The sequence below is a fragment of the Neltuma alba genome, unplaced genomic scaffold (assembly GCF_004799145.2).
Source record: "Neltuma alba isolate B1F8T4 unplaced genomic scaffold, ASM479914v2 tig00000766_pilon, whole genome shotgun sequence".
In the NCBI taxonomy this organism is placed as follows: domain Eukaryota; kingdom Viridiplantae; phylum Streptophyta; class Magnoliopsida; order Fabales; family Fabaceae; genus Neltuma; species Neltuma alba.
This window is the reverse complement of record NW_021632181.1, coordinates 194,252-202,737: the sequence shown is the minus strand read 5'-3', so window position 1 is coordinate 202,737 and position 8,486 is coordinate 194,252. Positions and strand designations below refer to the sequence as shown.

General features: G+C 29.3%; 1 pseudogene; it reads right to left on the bottom strand.

Annotated features, from left to right (window-relative positions):
• Positions 1–1,915: 1,915 nt before the first annotated feature.
• LOC114744988 (receptor-like protein EIX1) lies at positions 1,916–4,707 on the bottom strand (annotated as a pseudogene).
• Between the last annotated feature and the right edge of the window lie 3,779 nt (positions 4,708–8,486).

Here is an 8,486-nt window from a genome sequence, read left to right as displayed (position 1 = left end):
GATTGGGCTGAATTGGGTGACTATTTTGATATATATATATATATATAAATGGAAAATATGCCATTTTATACTGTGATGGTGTATGTTTTTCCTTCTTTTGTTTTGTTTTTTGTTTTTTTTGTTTTTAATTTTTGGTGTTGAAAGGAATTATTTTTAACTCATCGGGAAGATTTGAATCATTAACTTCTATGTTGGTAGCTTGAATGAAAGGTTTTTGATAATTACTAAGGCCTTTGAGAGGTTTTGTATTTCGTTTGTTTATTTATTAAGACTTTTTGTACTAAATATAAAATCTAATTTATAATGTAATTTGTATTACAAACTAATTTTATACTACCTCCTGTTTTAATTATAAGACCTGGAGGTAATATTTAGGATAGGAGATATTAGTGCACATCCACTTTGGTCTGGAATTAACCATTATGTAGAATGCATTATAGAAATAATCACATATTTATGAAGCCTGGACAAATAAAATAGATATATACAAATGTATCAACAAGTGTAGGAATATGTTATAGCAAATCGTTTCTACTGATTATAAATTTTTTAAAAATATTGAAAAGAAATCATAAATCTCTTTGTCAAAATAAATATTTTGATGTCTTAATGAAAATGAGATCTAAAATTACAAAAAAGAGGAAGAGAAAAGAGAAGAACCCAAAACAATAACCAAAACACTTATACATGTTGTTCTTGGCTAAGAAGAGTAAGGCAAACCCCTCGGGTATACTGCTGGTGATATTGAGAATGAGCAATACTAATTTTGACACAGGACGAGCAGAGAAGAAGAGGAAGGAGCAGCAGAAGCAGAAAGAGCCATGTCGGATATGAAAGGAGGAGAAGATGATGAGGAAGAGGGATGAACGGGAAGAGGGAAAGAGGAGGAAACAAATAATCATTTTGACGTAATCTTTCATTTTTTTCATTATTAATAAAAGTTATATCCGTTTTAGTAATTTTACAAAGTAAATTTACTTATTCAATCATAATCCAAACAACTTATTTTTACATATTATCGTTTATTGAAGTAACTTATAAATTAAAACTAATAGGTAAAATATTATTTCTCATATTTTATGACGTAGACATGTTGATCAAAAAACTGCACATGACCATAATAACGATTAAAAAAAATGGAAAGTGAGTATAATAAAGATTAAGAGAGAACATCAACCGATCATGGATATGTTGTTCTGTTAAACAAAGACTAACAAAAATAGAAAATAAATCAAAGCCGGAATCTCAATGATTTAGGTCCTATGATATAATATACTACCTCCGATTCTTAATATAAAAGTTAGTTAAAAATTAAATTTGATCCCAAATATAAGATATTAATCTACTTTGTCTCTAATGTTTATCTATTTTGTCCCAAATAATCTCTACAGTGGTTGCACATTTAAGAAATTTTTATAAAAAAGTAATTTTAATGCTCATGATTAATAAGACTAATTTAGAGATGACAACATCTTTTTGGCCAACACCACTATGGTGTACTGGCATGTTAGTTGTGTTGGGTGCAACAGGCTGCGGCTTTGATCCGCTCAGCAAGCTTAGCTTGCTGATTCCCAAAAAAAAAAACAAGAAGAAGCATTCATTTAATACAATTAACTAACTTAACTAATTTTCTTAATATAAATTGGGATTTAATTTATCTTGTAAACATCCATGGTTTACTGTTGAAATTTTAAAACAACTCTTAGCATGTATAGTTTTTTTTTTTTTGCATTTTTAATTAACCGTTAGTTCTTAACTAAGCACAATCAAACAAAAGCAATATGTACTAGCTAGGTAATTTTTTGGGCTTCGATGAATCAATATATAGGCCGGATGTATTTGAAGATGCGTGCTGTATATAAAAACAACCCTTTATTAATATTATTGTCATTGTTGTTCCACACATGATGAAACATTACATAATACCAATAACAAGGGAGATAACAACGATACACGCAGCTACAAAGATCAACCATGGACATGGGTTGTTAGCAGCCTCTTCAGCTTTGCGATTTTTATTGAAGTGTACACATATAACTCATCTGCTACATCTTCCACTCTTCGAAAACAAGCATATCTCCAACTCTTCTTTAGCACTAAAGTCCCAATAGCACCCCAAAAGCCAACAGCAAACCCAATTGCTACAACAAAATAAAACCACACTTTTTCTGGATCATGTTCATCTTCATGTTCTCTAGTTTCAGGAACTTGATGAGGATCATCATCTTGACACTTGTTTGGTAGTGGGATTCCACAAAGATAAGGGTTGCCGACATAAATGGATGGATCATTCAAAGTCAAGAATTGATTTTCAGTGGGAATTGGCCCTGAAAGGTTATTGTATGACATGTTCAAATGGCTCAATGTAGTTACCTTAGACATGCTCTTTGGAATTATGCCAGAAATTTGGTTGCAAGAGATATCAAAGGATTCAAGGGATTTCATATCCCCAATATTCTCCGGAATCTCTCCTGTCAAATGATTGTGTGAAAGGTTTAAGCCTATTAATTTGATAAGGGAGAATAACTCAGGAGGAATTGATCCAACCAAATTGTTATTTGACAAATCAAAGTTGATCTCAAGCCGCAAGATTCTAATAATGTCAAACTCTCTTCCTTTCATAACTTGTTTCACATCTTGATAAGGCCATTGATCTTCTACGTAATGTTCCCATTGGGTTGAATTCCATATATGCGCATTATTTATTGTTATTCTTGTAAGATTGCCAATGCAATGGGATATTGAGCCACTTATCTTGTTATTCACAAGGTCCAAAATCTGCAATGATTGGAGTTGGCATAGATGTAAAGAAATGTTACCATCCAACATATTATCCCGCAACCTCAGAATTTTCAGTGCAGGAAAAGTGTTGCTAGTCCATGGTGGTATACTTCCAGAAATGTTATTCTTACCCAAATCTAAAATTCTCAATTCCACCAAATTTTCCAAATTCAATGGAAGCTTCCCTTCAATATAGTTATCGTTCAAATGCAACCACAACAATGAAGACAGCTTGCCGATTGAGATAGGGAAGGCACCAGATAATTTGTTGGATGAAAAATTTATTTCCATCAATTCACCTGTATCTCTCCAACAGTTTGGAATGTCACCAGATAAATTGTTATGAGAAAGATCAATGCTTCCTAGATTTACAAGGTGACAAAAGCTTTGAGGGATATTGCCACTAAAAGAGTTATTAGACAGATCAAGGTAATATAGATTTGAAAGTTGACCAAGACTTTGAGGAATGTTGCCCATAAAAGAATTACTTGAAAGATCAAGGTCATTTAGATTTGAAAGTTGACCAAGACTTTGAGGGATATTACCACTGAGAGAATTAGTAAAAAGATCAAGGTGTGTTAGATTTACAAGTTGACCAAGATTTTGAGGAATGAGGCCACTCAAAGAATTATTTGATAGATTAATGCTTATTAGATTTACTAGCTGACCAAAACTGTGAGGAATATTGCCACAAAAATGATTATTTGAGAGATCAAGGTACATTAGCTTTTCAAGATGCCCTATCCAAGTTGGCAAATGGCCATTGAGTCCATTATTACTCAAGTACAGTTGCTCTATATCATATCTGATGCATCCAGATAAATCGAAGTCACCTAATGCCTATCCTTGAAGATTGCTGTTGCGAAAATCTAATATTTTTAAATGACAAATGTTTTTTAAGATCTGTGAGAGAGAAATTTCTAGTGTGGCTGTGACATGATTCATGGAGATATCTAGATGGCGAAGGCTCCTCAACTCTCCCAACCAAGATGGAATTGAACTAAAATTGTTTATGGAAAGGTCAAGGTATTCAAGGGAAGTCAAGTTCGATAAAGCCATACGAATAGGTCCACAAAGTGCATTATATGAAAGATCAAGAGAAACCAGATTCTTAAACTTTCCTAGCCATAATGGCATTGCACTAAGGTTGTTGGAATTGAGGTTCAGGAATTCAACAAAAGTCCAATTTTGAAACACATGAAAGATTTGACCATATTTCATTCCGAGCCAGATTCAAACCTGAACTCCAGTATTATTTGTGAAATTGAACGGGAGATGAGGAGCAGACAAGTTGCCAAGTCCACATCCTTGTAATTGGAGTTGTGACAAAGAAGGAAGCATGTGAAGTACCTGGAACAAGTTACGAGCTTCTCCAAGGTAGACTCCACTTAGATTGAGGTGTTGCAAAGACTGAAGTTTAGAGATCCAACTCATGTCACTGATCTGTAAATCATTCCAGCTGAGATCAAGAAATTGCAATGCTGTGAGGTTTCTACCAAGATTGGTAGGAATCTTCCCTGTGAAATTAGATTGAGAGAAAGAAAGATATCTCAGCCTCCCTATAGAACCAATAAAGGCAGGAATCAAGATGGCATTGAAGTTGTTTGTGCTCAAATCCAAAAAAATCAAATGATGCAACTCCAACAAAGATGGATCAACACTAGTAGCTTGTAGGGAATAATGACTAAGATCAAGTTTGAGAATATGACCAGTAACATTGTGACAAGTGATGCCATCCCATTGGCAACAATTGGTTTTGGGATTCCAGGAGGAAATGTTTTTATACGAATCATCATAAATAGATGTTTTGAACTTGAGAAGAGCTTGCTTCTCTGATTCAATGCATCTTTCACACAAACCTAATTGGACAATTCCCAACAACAACAAGAAAAGCAACACAAATCTTAATAGGATGTGTCTTCCCATATCGATGAAAAAAGTTCAGGCAAAGTGAATGCTCTATATAGTGAATCTTTATGGAGAAGTGGAGTGTGGGGTTTGTTCAATACACACAACTCATATTTATAGATGACTTTTTAAAAAAAAAAAAAAACTAGAAAATGTGATAAAAGGTAATCATGAGTTGTATACTTTTAAAACAAACAACTATTCATTTGTGGTTTTCTTCAACCTTTATGTTCAAATTATATATTAAAAGAATTTAAAAGATGAAAAATACGTGGTTAGCATCAAAGTACTGTGAGCACTAACAACAAACTAAAAGCAATTTACTTTCAAATTGTAATGATATGTCAATATGGTTGTTGCATATTCACATTGAATATTGAAATTGTTAAATATAGATTCATTTAAGTAGGAAATTAAATTTTAAACTATTCAATTGTCTGGTCTATATAAACTTTTTTTTAAAAAAATATATACTTACACCTTTGGTCTTTTATTTAATTATAATATTATACAAAATTTAAAAACAAAACAAAGTCATTGATATAAGCGACCAAGGATATAGATTTGAAACTGCTTTTGGGTAAAATATAAATGTAAAACTTTAATAGCATAAAATTATTAAAGTTTACCGATGTTAACAATTTTATACTTGACATAATTTTAAATGACTACAATTAACAAAATCATTGAATGTCAATCAAATTAGAAGTTCAATAGCTAGACCAAGATGATCATTCTGGGAAAAAATCGAAAATAATATGGGACAAAATATTGACGGAAAAAAAATACATGTGAAAAAAATTATAAAATATAAATGCTGTCAATTTCTAGATTAGTCATGAATGTAACAATTTTGCAAATATTACAAAAATTAGGACCTTTCTTGGCCAACGTTTGGACAAAATTTATTGTTGAAAAATGTTAAAAAATTTTAAAATAATTAAATGTAGGAGTTATTTAGCTAATTTATATAGATTAAAAAATAAGTTAAATTGATTATTTGTAATATATTTAGAAAAATTTATTAGTTTTCGTAAAAACCCTTCCTGTTAATGTACTCACCAAAATTAATGTCGAATGGGTTGTTTTAAACATTTTAGCAATACACCCTTTCCATCGCTGGATCATTTTTGTTATACTCACTTTAATCACTACAAAAAAATAGTTGATTAGTGATGGAAACAAATTCCGTCGCTAATTTCTGACGGAATTGCAATGAAAATTCCGTCACTAATTTTTTTTGATGGATTAGCGTTGACATTTTTTCGTCTCTAGAATTTTTATTTGTTGCTAAATTCCATTGCTAATTTGTTAGAAAATCCATCAATAAATATTTAGCGACGAAATTTTTTCTGTTAGAAATTTTCGTCACTAATTCCATCACTAAATTGTGTCACAGAAGTTTTTGTCACTAATTCCATCGCTAATTTTATTTTGTCACAATTTCGTAGCTAATCCGTCACTAATTTTAGATTTTATTATTTTAAATTATAATCTTACAAAACTTTATATAGTAACAATTAAGAATATAATGATTTAAAAACATTTCTAATTATAAAATAAATTGGTATATTTGTGGAGTTGGTGTTAATGAAGATATTGTCATTGTTCATGTCATTATTATGTATATACTAAAAATAGAAAGACAATTTACTAGAAAACTTGTTTATATTTTGTTAAAATAAATTCCTCTTGATTACTAATAATAATTAAAAAATATAATAAGAATATTAATAACTTTCTTATACAAATTGATATAAAAAAGAAATAATTTTATCATATGTGCAATATATTGAAATATATAATATATGATAGAAATTCAAAACCAACAAATAAATTTATATGAACACAAACTAATATTGAAGTGAATTTTGAATTTCAATTATTAAACAATAAAATTTAATCATAATATAATTAATATGCATGATATAGATTGATTTTGGTCTTCAATACAAAAACAAATGGTATATATAAAGAATTTTAAGAAAATAAATTACATAGGATATATATACAAGTAGGGGAATACTGTTTATTATAATCTATTCAAATCATTTAATTTTTTATATAGAATAATTTATTAGATTTTATTATAGTAGTTAACCAGATTTTTTGACTAATTGTAAATCATTTTCTTTAAATATATAAAACACATATAGATAATATAATATAATGTAATATACTACATATATAATTAAATTGTATATCTTATCAATGTTAATTAAAAAATAAATTAAAAAATATTTATAAAAAATATTTATGATTTAAAATTCAAAATTAGTAACGTTAGAAATTAAAATTATATTAAAAATATTTTTTTAAAATAAAAAATTATAAAACAAACAGTAAAACAAATATTTAAAAATTATTTTTTATTAAAATAGTTATGATTAAAATGATCATATAGTATATTTTTAGTTTTTAAAAATATATATGTATATGTAATTGTTTGTGCAAAATAATATTATATATATTTTTAATTTTACATAATAAGTTAATATGTTTATTGCAACTCAATTGATAAGGCTGCACGCACGCACAGAGGAGGTCCTAGGTTCGAGTCATGGAGAAGTCACTTTAAGGAGGGAATTATGTGGCGACAGCATGTGGCAGGCAGAGGTGAGGTGGTGCACATGTGGAGGTGGTCACCCGTAATGACATGGCAATTGGTTGAGGTGCCACGTGGCATTTTAAATTTTTTTTCAAAAATCCGGTTAGCGACTAAAAGCATGTTTTTTTGCAGTAAATTATATAAGAAGAATTTTTTGAGGATGATATAATCCTATTTATAAGAAATCTTAACAGGATGTCTAAAATTTCTAGTATTATTTTTTATTTTTACCTCATTAATAACATGTTGTATAATTGCGTTGATTCCACATCTTTTTTCTATTTCTTTCTCACCCACTCTTCACATAAATAAGATTATTTTTAAAAAATAAAATATATTTGCATACATATATTATTTTTAACCAATTTTTTTGGTACACAAGATCTTGTACTTACATATCTTACACACACACATAAGTCATCTCTATCTACCGCTTGACACGCAACAGCATTGACTGACTTGGGATAACCGTGTGGAATTGAGGAATTCTGCAAGGCCTACCAAATAAAGTGCAAGACTATTCATGATTGACCTTAACATTTTAAACAACTCAGACGACAAGGAGATATCATTGATTTTACTTATATGTCACTTTTAATATGTTTAACTGAAATTTTAACAAAAATAAATCTGATTAACTCTGTCTTAAATTTAATAACTTTCAATTTTGCTATCTAGGTAAGAAACTATTGATTGGCTTATATACTATAAATTCTTAATGTGGTAAAAGCAGACAAAGTCTAAAACTCAATCATTGGTGACAAATATCATAAAATATTAATGTGACACTTTCTTCTATACTTTTCCTTTCGTTTCTTTTACTTTTTTCCCCCCTACATGCCGCGTGTGAAATGCACCACAGAAGTCTTTAATATCAGCCCTTTTCGTAAGTAAAAAAAATTGTTCCTGTTTTGATATCTAAACAAAATAATATTTTTATTCTTTCCATCATACCCTTACCAAACACTTAAAGCTTAAAACGAAATTAATTGATAAATTAAAATTATTGTATTTTAGACATATTAATAAAAATGACCATATCAATTATATTTGTTAATAGGAAGTATCGCAGCAAACAAAATAAACGAACATTGATTGCTATGGATTTTGGAGTTTATTTAATATGTATACTCCTTCTATCCTTAATATAAGATCTATTTAATTAATTTGATTAGATTAATAAAGTTAG